The sequence below is a fragment of the Benincasa hispida genome, chromosome 12, assembly GCF_027475165.1.
Source record: "Benincasa hispida cultivar pf3 chromosome 12, pf3_genome.v1.1, whole genome shotgun sequence".
Taxonomy (NCBI): domain Eukaryota; kingdom Viridiplantae; phylum Streptophyta; class Magnoliopsida; order Cucurbitales; family Cucurbitaceae; genus Benincasa; species Benincasa hispida.
In genome coordinates, this window is record NC_143489.1 from 64,353,470 (window position 1) to 64,368,846 (window position 15,377).

General features: G+C 33.6%; 2 non-coding genes across 2 annotated transcripts; both read left to right on the forward strand.

Moving 5' to 3' along the window:
- The first annotated feature begins 3,180 nt into the window (after positions 1–3,180).
- On the forward strand, positions 3,181–3,252 carry TRNAE-UUC (transfer RNA glutamic acid (anticodon UUC)). The gene has a single exon. It is a non-coding gene; the product is annotated as a tRNA-Glu (tRNA).
- A 10,220-nt stretch (positions 3,253–13,472) lies between these two features.
- TRNAE-UUC (transfer RNA glutamic acid (anticodon UUC)) lies at positions 13,473–13,544 on the forward strand. The gene has a single exon. It is a non-coding gene; the product is annotated as a tRNA-Glu (tRNA).
- Positions 13,545–15,377: the final 1,833 nt, after the last annotated feature.

Genomic DNA, 15,377 nt, shown 5'->3' on the forward strand with positions numbered 1-15,377 from the left:
AGTATTCAATAAGGTTGCCAAGATTGTTGAAGTCTTAGGCAACATGATTGAAGGCACCACTGTCAGCATACCAATTTGCATCTGTTATGTTCTCTTGTCTTGTCAGAAAGGGATTACTTCCATAAGCAGTGGCTAGGGCTGTTGGATGAGATTGTTTGTTTTTGGTCTGGTTATTGGGGAAGGGTTGTCCCTTGTTCTTAGGAGAATTGGGAACAAAATCTCTGTTATACCTGTTGAAGCAATAAAATGCTATGTGTCCTACCTTCCCACAAACTTGACACACAGGTTTGTTGTTGTTTCTTCCCCTGCCTCGACCTCTGCCATGACCACCACCACCTCGTCGTCCTCCCCAAGTAGACTGGTTGCTACTATTGGTCTTGTTATTTTGGTTGACATGTCTAATATTTTTCATATTCACTGACACATTATTGACTTGGTTGAAGCCTACCGTCGTCTTTTGGTTTGACTAATGTTCTAATCTCCTTTCATACAGAAGAAGTTCAGATTGCATATCAAGCCATGACATTTCGCTCTCCCTTGAATTGTGGCCATGATGGCATTGTACTCTTCATCAAAACTTAGTAGCACCTGTGAAACAAGAGCTTTTGGTGGCACTCGACTACTAGCTTGCTCAAGATTGTCAGCATTCATTTTCATAGTTCGAAGGTACTCTTCCATTTTCAAATTACCTTTTCTAGTTGTTTGAAACACATGTCTCAGATAATCCTCTTCAGCCTTAGACTGAACACCAAAGATGTGTTGAATGTTGGTCGACAGATCCCTTGCACATTCACATCCCATCACTTGAATGGCAACTTCTGGTGTCATGGAGTTATATAGTCAGCCTAGGAGGAGTTGATCTACAGCCATCCACGCTTTGTATTGAGGATTTACCTCAATTATTTTCGACGAGCTGGAAGCACCACTGTCGGAGCATCCTTCTGCGTTGTGTGGAGCAGCTCTTGCTTCAGTCGATCCAGTCGGTATGCTCTCATCGACTGCAGGTTGCAAAAATATTGGGGGACAAACTTTTTGCTCGGTCAGGTGCCCATCGAGTCGGTAGCTCCGAAGGATTGGAAGCGCCAAGTTTTTCCATAGGAGGAAATTGCTGCGATCAAGTTTGATGGAGGTTACTTGATTGAGGAGTTAGTTTAAGGATGGGCCGCTGAAGTTGGTTGTGCCGAGGATGGTTCCCAGATTTCCTTGATTGACACTGGTCATTGTGAGCTCTGATACCAAGTTAAAATGTGAAGTTGTCATTTGAAGAGGTATTTGAATGGTAAACGGTAGTAGAAAAAAGGTAGACGATAACGCCTACAAGTAAACAATAGTGTCAAGCGATAGATGATAGCATTTAAAGGAGGTGGATGATAGTCAAGAGATAGACGATAGCATTTAGAAGAGGTAAACGATAACGTCCGAATGAGGTAGACGATAGCGTCCGGAGATAGACGATGTCGTATAAACGATAACGTCAAGAGGTAGACAATAGCATCAAACAAAGGTAAACGACAGTTTTAGCTAGGTAGACGATAATGCAGAAAGTACACGATAATACAGAAGATACACAACAGTTTTAGCTAAGATAGACGTGGTGAACACTGAATCACCAAATAGAATAGTCTTTTTTGTTAATAAACTACTTTTTTTTTCTAAAAAAAATTGGATTTTGTATTAAATTAGTTCTTAAGTTTCAAACTTAAACAATCAAGTCTCTAATATGGTGTTTGGGGCACTAAATTGATATTATAGTTAGGTTATAGCAGTTCATGTTTGAAGTGTTGATTATTTGATGGTTATAATAGTATGTGTTTGAAGCGTAAACTATTTTAGTTTGAGGAAGTTGTAGCAAAGAATAAAAGAATTGAATGTAAAATAGTAAAAACTATAGCAAATAGTAAATACGGTAGCAAATGAAATTTTAAAATATTGTTCATTGTAACTAATTAGGAATTACAAAATAACATTTACTGTAGAAATGAATGGTTTTAATAGTTGAACCTTAATTGAAGGCCCGGAGAGCTCCTAATATTTTATAGGAAAAAATATATTTTTTGGCCCCTAGGTTTTGGGTCTAGTTTTTATTTAGTTCCTAGATTTCAAAATGTTACACATTTAGTTCTTAAATTTTGAGTTTACTTTTAATTTAGTCCTTAGGTTTTAAAATGTTACAATTTTATCCTTGATATTTGAATTTTGCTTCAAATTGTGCCCTATATCTTGAGGTTTACAATTTTAACCACCATTTTTCACTAAATACCCAGTTTTCGTCTTTTAAAGTTAATTTATGTTAATAAATTAAAAATCATTAAAATAATTATAATTAATTAAGTTTCACTATTTTTATCACTTTTAAAATTAAATTTAAAATTTCACTTCTAATTATTTTTAATTAATTAACAAAAATTGACCTCAATGATTGAAAGTAAGTATTTCATGAAAAGTTAAGGTTAAAAATGTAAAATCTTGAAATCCATGGACCAAGTTGAAACAAAACTCAAATATCAAGGGTAACATTATAACATTTTAATACTTATGGACTAAATTGAAACAAAACTTAAAACTTAAGAATTAAATATGTAACATTTTAAAATCTAAGGACCAAATAAAAATTAAAGCCAAAACTGCGGGACCAAAATGATATTATTTCCTATCTAACAGTTACTATTTAGGTTCAAGCGAATGTTCGATTCGATTATGAAGTCGACTATTTAGGCTCAACTAGAAATTGTTGGATGATGATTGTGATAAATGCTTGGTTACTTCACTAGTCAAGATGGTATCATAGATTGCTTGCTATGGAATAGACCAAAGTTCAAATTTTAGTTGATGTTGTGTTTTTTATGATTATTTTTTTCTTGGCCTTTGTCAAAAAATAATAATAATAATCGCCACATCATAACTTCATTACTCAATTAATAATCAAAATAGTTTTATGGACCAATTAGATTTATTTTTCAAGTCGGAGCAAAGAGACATGAACTTCGGCCTTTGCGGCAAAAAAGTATATATATTGTTTTCAAAATTCAAAATGGAAAAATAAATTTGACTAAAAAAAATGGCAATAATTATATATAATGAACAGAAAGTAATAAGTATATATATTGAAAAGAAAGTAATAATTATATTGAAAAGAAAGTAGTAGAACGAAAAAAATATGATGGTTTAAATGTCACCTGTTCCGTTGTCGTCCAGCGGTTAGGATATCTGGCTTTCACCCAGGAGACCCGGGTTCGATTCCCGGCAACGGAAATTAATTTCTTTCTTCTCTCTACCATTTTTTAAAGTCAAGTAAAATGTTGTGCAATTCTTACTATTTAAAAACAATTATGTTCAAATAGAATAATCAAGCACCTTTTCTTCTTTTTTTTTTTTTTTTTTTTTTTTAAAGGAATTTTCTTAAATTAACAAAAAAAAAAAAAAAAAAAAGGTCTATTCTAACAATATACTTTCATGATTATGCATATTAAAAGTCACATTATTATTCATATCTTAAACAAAATGATAATAAAAACTTATGGACTAAACAAAAGGGAAATTTGTTACCCCTATTTGATAATAAAATATTTCTATTTGTATTTTTTTTCTTGTTATTTAAAAAGACAAAGCCATATATGTTTTATATACATTTTCTTTTTCTATTGTGAAAAAGAAAAAACAGGGAGAAAGAGAGAAAATTGCTATAAGAAATAGCAAAAGAAAAATATGTGGAGTCAGAAAATATATACAATAGAAAGATTTTCTAGATTTTTCTTTTCTTCTTTTTTTTTTTTTAGAAGATGAGCAAGTTATGAATCAAAGTCAGCAAGTCAAAAACCGATACAAAAAGATCAATAAATTCGAAAACCGATATAATAATATCAATAAGTCCAAAAATCGTCCATTCAAGAAGATCAAGTCCAAAGATTAACCACCCAAAAGGATAAAAATGCCTAAACATTAAAGTTTATATATTAAAGAGAAATAATTAGATAATAAATTTTAGAGATTTTAACACGTCTATGAACAAATAAAATCTAGTTCATTTTCAAGAATTAAATTTGATTTTGAAATTTCATGCGACAAAATTGATGACATGCCCGATAACGCAAATGCATTTCTATCTCTCATATCTTTCTCTCTCAAGAAAGTGATGGCATCCAAAGAAGTTACAAATTTTGGTGCTTCAAACTACTCATATTCAGGACCTGTTGCACACATTTCCTCTAAGAATATCCAAAATGGAAAAACCAAACATTTGTCTTTACAAATAAATTGTCAAGACACATGACTGTTGGCTTTTTGGTTCTTAATTTCAATTAATTAATTAATATTTTGATGATAACAAACCTGAGTTTATTCGCTAAAATTTTTGTGTTTTAAATAGTCTATTACGTAGAGCTTGGAATAAAGATTTTAACAAAATTTGAATCACTCAAATTGAAGCTCAAACGAATAGGATATGGCCGAAACAAGCTCACGGAAAAATCTTGAGTCCATGACATTGCAAAATTTTTCTCATTATAGTGGACCGATTGGAAGCTGTCATTTGGAGTAATTGCGGAGCGACACATGGTCGCCTTTTGATTTTTAGATTGGTTTTTTAAAAGAAAATGAATTTAAAAGAAAAATGAATTTAATATAAATTTTGTTTGTGTCTAATGCTAGTTTTGGACACTTTTTGCTTTTTTGTTAGGTTTTTAAAAAGAAAAAAAAATTAATATTGTATTTTGTTTGTGCCTAAGGGTTAATTGGTTTTCACTTTTTTCTTCTCTTTTTAAAGTTTCCATCTTCTCCAAAATTAAAATAACAATTACACATTATTTTCAATCCTCCATAATCTATTAAGCCTTCATTGTTGCTCTCTCCAAGTTTCAAATTTCTTCTTTTTCATCTTATTCTTGAGAAAGATTTATGTATGGTGAGGATTGATTTGTGGTGAACTCAAAATTTATAAATACACTCTTTTAGATAGTTTTTTAAGTGTGTTTTTTAATTTTCCAAAATTTTTGTAAGGATTGCTTTTAGTTTCGAAAAAGAGTAGTTGTAACGGTTTGATTTTGCTCTTGAACTCACAAAAAGAGCGGTGTGGTGATTAGGCTCTAATCCGTAGAAAGAGTTGGTGAAATCCTTAATCAAAATCCCAAGAGGCGGTTAGAAAAGTGGATATATACGATCGTGAAGCAACTTTGAGCTATCGTATAGTCTCTCGGTTAGTGAAGCGATGGGCAGTATACAATTTGCTTGAGCAAATTCTGTGATTTTTTGCAAAATGAAAACGATTTTCATTTTATTCTTCAGTTACGAAAACTAATTGAAACTTCCCATTATCACACGGTTACGGAGAAAACGACAAACACAATTATCCTATCATTGTCCAATTAATAATAATAAATATAATCATATTATATTCATTAACCTATAGTTTGATATCATATATAAACCATAGTTTTTTCTCCTCCACTAGATATAAATCATATTTATATCCATTGAACTCCAATTAATGTATCTCATACATAAAGTCAATCATATCATATATAATTAACAAGTTCAATCATATCATATATAATTGAATTCCCTCTTGTCAATTTGAACACTTCAAACTGACCTAAAAGTTGATTCTTAACTCGAATCCATTGAGCTACCAAGGGGACCTTATGGACCTATGGCTCGAAGCTCTAATAGTACGTGAATAACTGACTAAACTCTTTAGCCACGAGATCCACCATCCATTAACTATCTGGCATTCCACTAAAGACCGATAGCTCAACTCTCCTTACCACAGATATATTTTTGTGTCCATCGGATATAACCAATCAACAGTACGATAATCCTTCATAGATGCTCGTAAGTACAGCTAGACCAATTTACCATTTTACCCTTGTAGTTACATCTAACTCCTTAAGTACCACTAATCCCTCTAATAAAACAATACATCATAGTCCTACTTGTGTGAATACCTCTCGGGCCATGATAAGGTGTGTGTGGCGCCACATCGTTCAAGCCCCGGAATCAACCATTAAGGGAACAATTTATCTACCTACCCCTGCTTCGGAGAATGAGTGAATTCCATCTTGTGTAACTGAGTTCCCAGCTCCCAAATCAGACGAATCCCCAAAGTGGTACGTTTGAGTCAGCTATTAGGTCACTCGCACCCATGCAAATCAAAGGACCGTCCTTAAAGGCAGAAGTTCCCAACTCACTCAAAGAATTAAGGTCATGTTACCAATGGTCATCCTAGTGAAGTGAAGTCTTTGTCATGAACGGCGTTATATAACGAGATGTTAACACTTCGTGGTTAGGTCTTATACAAATTCTTTGTATAGGACACCCTCGTTTGCATGTCCCCACATGAATGATCAAGATCAGACCATCTGTAGCAAGTCACAATATTTGTAACTATTCCACAAAGCGGGCCACATCTGTAGCGTTACCAGGATAAGGTTTCCCTCCTATATCCATATACTACAGACCATTTTGGTTATCACTTAAGACATGATCCACTTGTATGTCACCACATACATGTTTAAGTTACATAATGATAACCAGGGATTTTAGTTTATTGGTTTGTGGTAAAGCAAATAAAACATCCAATGTTCAAAGACAAGTAGTGAAGAAAATATCCTATATTATACATCACAAGTGTTCGTACAAAACTGTATTTACAAACTACAGGACACAAGAGTTTTGGGCATCATCTCCAACAGGTTCATGTTCCTTAGTTACACATAATGGTTTGATGAATCTGGAAAATGTGTTATGTGTTCCTGAAATAGCAAAAAATCTTATTAGTGTTTCTAAACTAGCACAAGATAACAAAGCGTATATTGAATTTCACAATGATTGTTGTCTTGTTAAGGATACCGATACGGGAAAGGTGGTGCTAAAAGGGGAACTCAATGATGGACTATACAGATTAAGGACAACAAGATCCATTGGCAGCGTCACAGGTTCGGTCGATCTTTACTTGATGTCGAATGGTAAAATAATGGCTTGCTCTACTGTTTCAAAATAATAGTGTTAATGTTGCAGTGTCCAAGAAAATTTTGCTAAGACGACTTGGACACCCCTCTCTAAAAGCTATGAATGATGTAGCTAATAAATGTAAACTGCCAATGAAAGTCGATGAAGTTTTTAATTTTTGTGAAGCGTGTAAATATGGAAAATGTCATGCTCTCCCTTTTTCAGCCTCTTTATCACATTCTTCAGCACTATTTATTTTATTATATTCTGATATGTGGGGTCGTGCACCAGTTATGTCCTCTGATGGTTATTGTTAATACATACATTTCCTTGATGATTTTAGTAGGTTTGCATGGATTATCCTTTGAAATTAAAAAGTGACACAGTTGCTGCCTTTTCTCACTTCATTAGTATGGTGAAGAATCAGTTTGGAACATCTATAAAAGTTTTTCAGTCAGATAATGGAGAGGAATACAAATGAATACATCAAATGTGTGCTACCTTAGGCATTAAATCACGTTTCTCTTGTCTTTATACATCTCACAAAATAGTTTGTAGTATATGGATATAAGAGGGAAACCTTATCCTAGTAACACTACAGATGCGGCCTGCTTTGTGAAATTGTTACAAATGTTTTGACTTGTGACAGATGGTCGGATCCTGATCATTCGTGTAGTGGACATGCGAGTGGGGGCATCCTATACAAAGAGTTCGTATAAGACTTGACCTCGAAGTGTTAATGTCTTGTCAGATAACATCGTTCATGACTGAGACTTCACTTCACTAGGATGACCATAGGTAACATGACCTTAATCTTGAATGAGTTGGAAACTCCTGCCATTGAGGTTGGTCCTTTGATTTGCATGGCTGTGAGTGGTCCAAATGCTAACTTAAACCTACCATTTTGGAGATTCGTCTGATTTGGGAGCTGGAAACTCAACTATACAAGATGGAATTCACTCATTCTCTGAGGCAAGGGTAAGTAGATAGATAGCTCCTTTAAAGGCTGATTCCAGGGCTTGAATGATATGGCACCACACACCTTCTCATGGCCTGAGAGGTGTTCACACATAGTAGGACTATGTTGTATTGTTCATTAGAAGGATCAGTGGTACTTAAGGAGGAAGATGTAATTACAGGGGCAAAATGGTAAATTAGCCTGCTGTAATTACGAGCATCTGTGAAGAGTCATCATACTGATGATTGGTTATATCCAATGGACATAGAAATATATCTATGGCAAGAAGAGTTCAACTGTCGATCTTTATTGGAATGTTTGGCAGTTAACGGATGGTGGATATCGTGACTAAAGAGTTTAGTTAGCTATTCACGTATCGTTAGAGCTTCAAGCCATAGGTCCATAAGGTTCCCTTGGTAGCTTGGATACAAGTTGAAAGTCAGTTTTTGGGTCAATTTGAAATGTTCAAATTGACAAGAGGGAGTTCGATTATGTATGATATAATTGAACAAGTTAATTAAATATGATATAATTAACTTTATGTATGAGATACATTAATTTGGAGGAAATTGGATATAAATATGATTTATATCTAGTAAGAAAAATTCTATAATTAATATATGATATTAATTATATGTTATGAATATGATAAGATCACATTCATTGGACGGTTATAAAGGAAATGGGAAGGCGCCTCTTCTGTTCTAAATAACGGATGAGTGCATTATAAATAGCCGACGGTGTGCAGGAGACAAATGCGTGGACATTGTGAAAAAGATAGTGTCATCGTTTAGAAAATCAGTGCCTATACGATAGTGACTGCACGATCGCTTACATATATGATATTGTTAAGCGATTGCATACCGATTACACCGTCGCACGCTATTATGTAAACGATCGTTTACCTTTTTCTTAAGTGATCGTTTAGCTCCTGATATTTATTAAACGATCGTATAGACGATCGCTTAGTTTTTTCCTACGCGATCGTTTGGACGATCATTCACCCTTTTCCTACACGATCGTTTAGATGATCGCTTACTTTCCTTACACGATCATATACTTCACCTAAAGGATCAAGCATCTTGTGTATACGATAGACGACCACATCTCTCACTTGCTTGATCGTTGTGTACGATCTCTCTTCCTTCTTCCCTCTACGAAATCCGAATAAAGCCCACACTTTGGATTCTCACACCAAGAATACTGAGGGCTCTGAGTGTTGTTGTCTTTTTCGTTTCCTTCTGTCCAAGTGGTGATTGTTTGAGGTAGACGGTTGGGCTTCAGACTTGCTTGAAGAATAAATCTTCATCTGGTATGATTTCTTGATCTCTTTAGCATTATGAACGTATGTTTGAATGTATATGCAATAATTCTGTCACAATGAATTGGAAAGATCCGCTTCCGCTCGTAGGTACTCTTGAATAAGAGTTCCTTCATTTCAAGCCCAAAGTTTGGCTCGTTTCCTCTTAAGGTTGTGATTCCACATTCACAGAACCAATGCATGTAGCTGATGCTTTGGTTACTCCGACTTAGAAGGAGGCCATGGATCTTGAAATTCAAGCTCTAGCTCGACATAACACGTGGGATATGGTATAAATGCCCTCTAATAAAATTATTGTTGGATGCCAATGGATCTTCAGAATCAAATGAAATTCCGATGGGTCCATACAACGTTATAAGGCACGGCTTATTGCCAAAAGATTCCATCAAAGTTTGGGTGTAGATTTCTTTGAGACGTTCAGCCCAGTGGTCAAAGCTTCCACAATTCGTATTGTTCTTACCCTTGCAATATCCTATGGTTGGGAGCTTCGTCAACTGGACTTTAACAATGTCTTCCTCAATGGCCATCTTAAGAAGGACATCTACATGGCTCAACCTCCCAAGCATGTCAACAATTCTCTGCCCACCCATGTTTTCAGACTATGCAAAGCCATATATGGCCTCAAACAGGCACCTCGCGCTTGGAATACAATGTTAAAAAACACCCTGACCTCATGGGGCTTTGTGAATAGTAGGGCTGACATCTCCTTGTTTATTTCTCGGCGTGGATCCTCTATTGTGATTTCACTTATCTATGTTGACGATGTGATATCACAGGAAACAACCCTCAAATAGTAAAAAATCTAATTGCTCTATTGAATAACAAGTTTTCTCTAAAGGACCATGGACCCCTAAATTATTTCTTGGGCATTCAGACCTCCCGTTTCAGCTCTGGGATGTTGCTAACCTAGTCCAAATATATTGAGGATCTGCTAACCCGGTTGAATCTCTCCTCTCTATAGCCAACGCCAACTCCCTCAGTCGTGGGAAAACATTTCTCTGTATCTGATGGAACTTCGTTGTCTGATCCCTTTGTATACTGAAGCACAATTGATGCACTCCAATACCTAACAACTACACGCCCAAACATTGCCTATATTGTGAATCATGTGAGCCAATTTTCGAAACAACCTACAGATATTCATTGGCAAGGTGTTAAACGAGTGCTTCGCTATCTCAGTGGTACCAAACATCTAGGCATCTTAATCTCACCATCTGAAGATCTTGCCATTACGGCTTACTCTGATGCTGACTGGGGATCTAACATTGATGACCATAAGTCAATTGTTGCCTATTGTGTGTATTTGGGTAACTCTCTAGTTTCCTGGTCCTTCAAGAAATAAATAGTTGTTGCACGTTCAAGCACGGAGTCTGAATACTGGGCTTTAGCACATGCCTCTGTCGAGATAATTTGGCAAAATCAACTACTCCGTGAACTTAGTGTCTCACTATCGTCAAAGCCAATTCTATGGTGCGACAATGTAAGTGTCGGGGCCTTAGTTACCAATCTTGTGTTGCACGCAAAGACAAAGCACATTGAAATCGATGTCCACTTCATTCGTGACAAAGTTCTTGAAGGTGCTCTTGAAGTTCGTTACATTCCTTCTGCAAATCAGGATGCGAACAGCCTCACGAAACCTCTGTCTCACTCTCAGTTCATTTATCTTCGCACCAAACTCGAGATAATTGAATTAACCGCTCGTTTGCGGGGGGATGTGAAGGATTACAACAGACCCATTTACTCACACTCAAAGAAAGTGGAACGGACTCCACCAAAAAGCCATTAATGTTATTGTTACTTGTTGTTTTGTCCTCTGTATAATTTGTTACAATTTCTGCCATAATGTGTATGCGGTCCCCCCATTTCTTGTCGTTTTTTGAAGCCTAGGGTTCCCCATTCTTTTCTTTCCCGGCAACAAAATTAAGTTTTTTTTTTTTCCTTTCTCTCAACCTTTTAAGAATTGTTTGTATAGTTATTTATTTTCAAATAACATTTTTTTTCTTTCAAAAGGTAAAGAGTAGAGGGTTTGTTTCCCATTAACTTAAAAATAACTACTTTCCTAAATTATCTTTTGTGTGGTAACAAAATCAATCATCATTCTTATTTGAATGATGTTATTAACATATTAAAAAAAATGTCAACCTAAGCATTTCTCAATTTAAATAAACTTGCACTATTAATCATGAGATTTTGCTTTTGAGGTTAGATCCCTCATTTCACAAATTGTAAAAATAATTATACGTTGAGCAAAATAATATTGAGAACCAAAAAGCATTCATTTTTTAATATTTTAAAACTAAGATAGACGTTGTGAACACTCAATCACCAAATAGAATAGTCTTTTTTGTTAATAAACTACTTTTTTTGTCTAAAAAAAATTGGATTTTGTATTAAATTAGTTCTTAAGTTTCAAACTTAAACAATTAAGTCTTTTATATGGTGTTTGGAAACTAAATTGGTTATTATAGTTGGGTTATAATAGTCTGTATTTGAAGTGTAGATTATTTAATAATTATAATAGTATGTGTTTGAAGCGTAAACTATTTTAGTTTGAGGAAGAAATAGTAAACACAAAAATTAAAAAAATGAATGTAAAATAGTAAATACTATAGCAAATAGTAAATGTTGTAGCAAATGAAATTTTAAAATAGTGTTCATTATAACTAATTGGAAATTACCAAATAGCATTTACTATAGAATTGGGTGGTTCTAATAGTTGGAGCTTAATTGAAGGCCCCCCTATTATTTTATAGGAAAAAATACCCTTTCGGTCCCTAGGTTTTGGGTCTAGTTTCTATTTAATCCCTAAAATTCAAAATGTTACACATTTAGTTTTTAAATTTTGAGTTTGGTTTTAGTTTAGTCCTTAGGTTTCAAAATGCTGCAATTTTATCCTTGACATTTGAATTTTATTTCAAGTTGGTTCCTACGTCTCGAGGTTTATACTTTTTACCTCAATTTTTCACAAAATTCTCATTTTTCATCTTTTGGAGTTAATTTATGTTAATAAATAAAAAATCGTTAAAATAATTATAATTAATTAAGTTTCACTATTTTATCACTTTTAAAATTAAATTTAAAATTTCACTTCTAATTATTTTTAATTAATTAACAGAAACTGACGTCAATGATTGAAAGTAAGTATTTAATGAAACGTTGAGGTTAAAAATGTAAAATCTTGAAATTCATAGACCAAGTTGAAACAAAACTCAAATCTCAAGGATAAAATTGTAACGTTTTAAAATTTATGGACTAAATTGAAACAAAACTCAAAACTTTAAGATTAAATATGTAACATTTTAAAACATAAACATAAATAAAAATTAAAGCCAAAATCGTGAGACCAAAATGGTATTATTTCCTATTTGACGGTTACTATTTTGGCTCAAGTGAGCGTTGATGTAGAATGACCAATGAGCGAATGTTCGATTCGATTATGAAGTCGACTATTTAGTCTCAACTAGGATTTGTAGGATGATAATTGTGAAAAATACTTGGTTACTTCACTGGTCAAGATGATATCATAGATTGCTTGCTTTGAATAGACCAAATTTCAAACTTTAGTTGATGTTGTGTTTTTTATCATTATTTTTTTCTTATTTTTTCTAATTCTAATTAATTTTGCATTATTTATTCATACAAAACATGTAATAAGTTTAAGAAAACAAATAAGTTTAAATAGTATTTTAATTTTTGTACTTTATGTTGGTTCTATTTTAATATATATATTTCTAATGTTCAATTTTCATTTTTGAACTTTTAATAAAATTTAAATATGATCTTTACCAATAAACTAAAGTTAAAATTCTGCTGAGTCGAAAAAGAATAAATAAATTTGATTCCCTTTTTAACTTATTATTTACTTTTGCCTTTTTTGTTTACTATAACAAGTCATGTCAACTAGTTGAATTAAGTTCACTTTGAAAAATATAATTAATAATTAATTATCTTTGTCAAAAAAATAATGATAATAATAGTCACATCATAACCTCATTACTCAATTAATAATCAAAATAGTTTCATGGACCAATTTGATTTATTTTCCAAGTCTCAGGTAGGGAGCAAAGAGACATCAACTTCGACCTTTGTGGCAAAAAAGTGTATATATATTGTTTTCAAAATTCAAAATGGAAAAATAAATTTGACTAAAAAAAAATGGCAATAATTATATATAATGAAAAGAAAGTAATAATTATATATTGAGAAAGTGATAGAAATGAAAACAAATATGATGATTTATATGTCGCCTGTTCCGTTGTCGTCCAGCGGTTAGGATGTCTGGCTTTCACCCAGGAGACCCGGGTTCGATTCCCGGCAACGGAATTTAGGATTTTTCTTCTCTTATACCCTTTTATAAAGTCAAGTAAAATGTTGTGCAATTCTTAGTATTTAAAATCAATATGTTCAAAAAAAATAATGATGAGCCATTTTCTTAAATTATATATATATAAAAATGTCTATTTTAACAATATATTTTCTTGATTACGCAAATTAAAAGTCACATTATTATTCATAGCTTAAACAAAATGATAATGGAAACTTATGGACTAGACAAAATTGAAAGTTTTTAGCCCTATTTGATAATAGTATATTTCTATGTGTAATTTTCTTTCTTTCTTTTTTTCTTTTTTTCCTTTTTTTTCCTTTTTTTAATTGTTACTTAAAAAGACAAAGCTATATATGTTTTATATACATTTTCTTTTTCTATTGTGAAAAAGACAAAACGTAGAGAGAGAGAAAATTGCTATAAGAAATAACAAATATATATATATATATATATATATGTGGAGTTAGAAAATATATATAACAAAAAGATTTTTTAGATTTTTTTTTTTTTTTTTTTTTTGAAAAACGTCTAGAGTTGCAAGTCGGTCTCCCTTTCTTACAACTATTCATAGACCCAACTCCAATGGAAACAAGCAACAAAGGGCTGCCAATACTCGTCATCCTTTTCCAAACAATGGACAAGGAGGAAATGGACGTGGTCAAGGTAAGGGTCACTGGAATGGTGGCAGTAATAAACCTACATGCCAAGTATGCTTTAAATAGGGGCATATTGCTTTTACTTGTTACAAATTACTAAACAAAGGCTTCTCTCCAAATCAAAATGGTGCACAAAATAGCTGCAGTCAGAATCCTATGCAAACTTTTGATGGTGAAAATCAACCTACATACCAAGCTCTTATGGCAGCTCAAACAAATAATCCGTTTGTAGCCACTCTCGAGGCAGTTGCTGATCCTAGATGGTATGTAGAGTGGAGCTTCAAATCATGTAATCGGGGATCCAAACAATATGACATACTCATTTGAATATGGAGGTACTAAAAAAGTTACTATAGGTAACGGGTGTGCTGTCCCCATCTCTCATGTTGGTTCATGTTCTTTAGTTACACAATGGTTTGATGAATCTGGAAAATGTGTTATGTGTGTTGGGTTTTATGTCCTAAAAACTCGCAGTTTGTAAAATGATAAACATTTTCTATTATCAATATACTTGTTGTATGAAAGTCTAAATTCAATAAACTAAGACTCATGACTATTGTATGAGTACTTGAACTTTATGTGGAGACATAAGAGTGGATCAGGTTCGAGTAAATAGTCAAAATGATCTATGGTACATGAATGAGGTTGGATACCTTATTCTGGTAACACCATTGGATGCGGCCTATTCTGTAGTCGTTACAAAGAGTTGTAAAGTGCTACATACGATGTGATCCTAATTCATACATGTTATGACATGAAGAGTGTGGGTGTCCTATGCAATGAGTTTGCATAAGATCAGGACCAAGAAATAAGTCATTCTTACTTTATAACGTTGTTTACTGTTTAAGACTTACTATTTCACCTAGATGACTTAGGTAATTCGATCTTAATCCTGAGCTAACTGACCTTCTGGTTATTCGGGACTTCCCTTAGATTTGCATAGTTGAGGGTTGGCTCAACAGCGCCGACTCAATAAGACTCCCATTTCAGGGGTAAGACTAGATAGATAGCTGGGGACATAGGGTACAAGACGGAGATCACGTCTACCCGATTTAGGGATAGAAGAAAGGTTGTTCTCTCAAGTACTGAATCCATGCCTTGAACAAAGGGGCCCACCCTCTCACTGGGTTGAGAGAGTTTTGTTTGGTGATTGGATCACAAACCAGTTGTTCA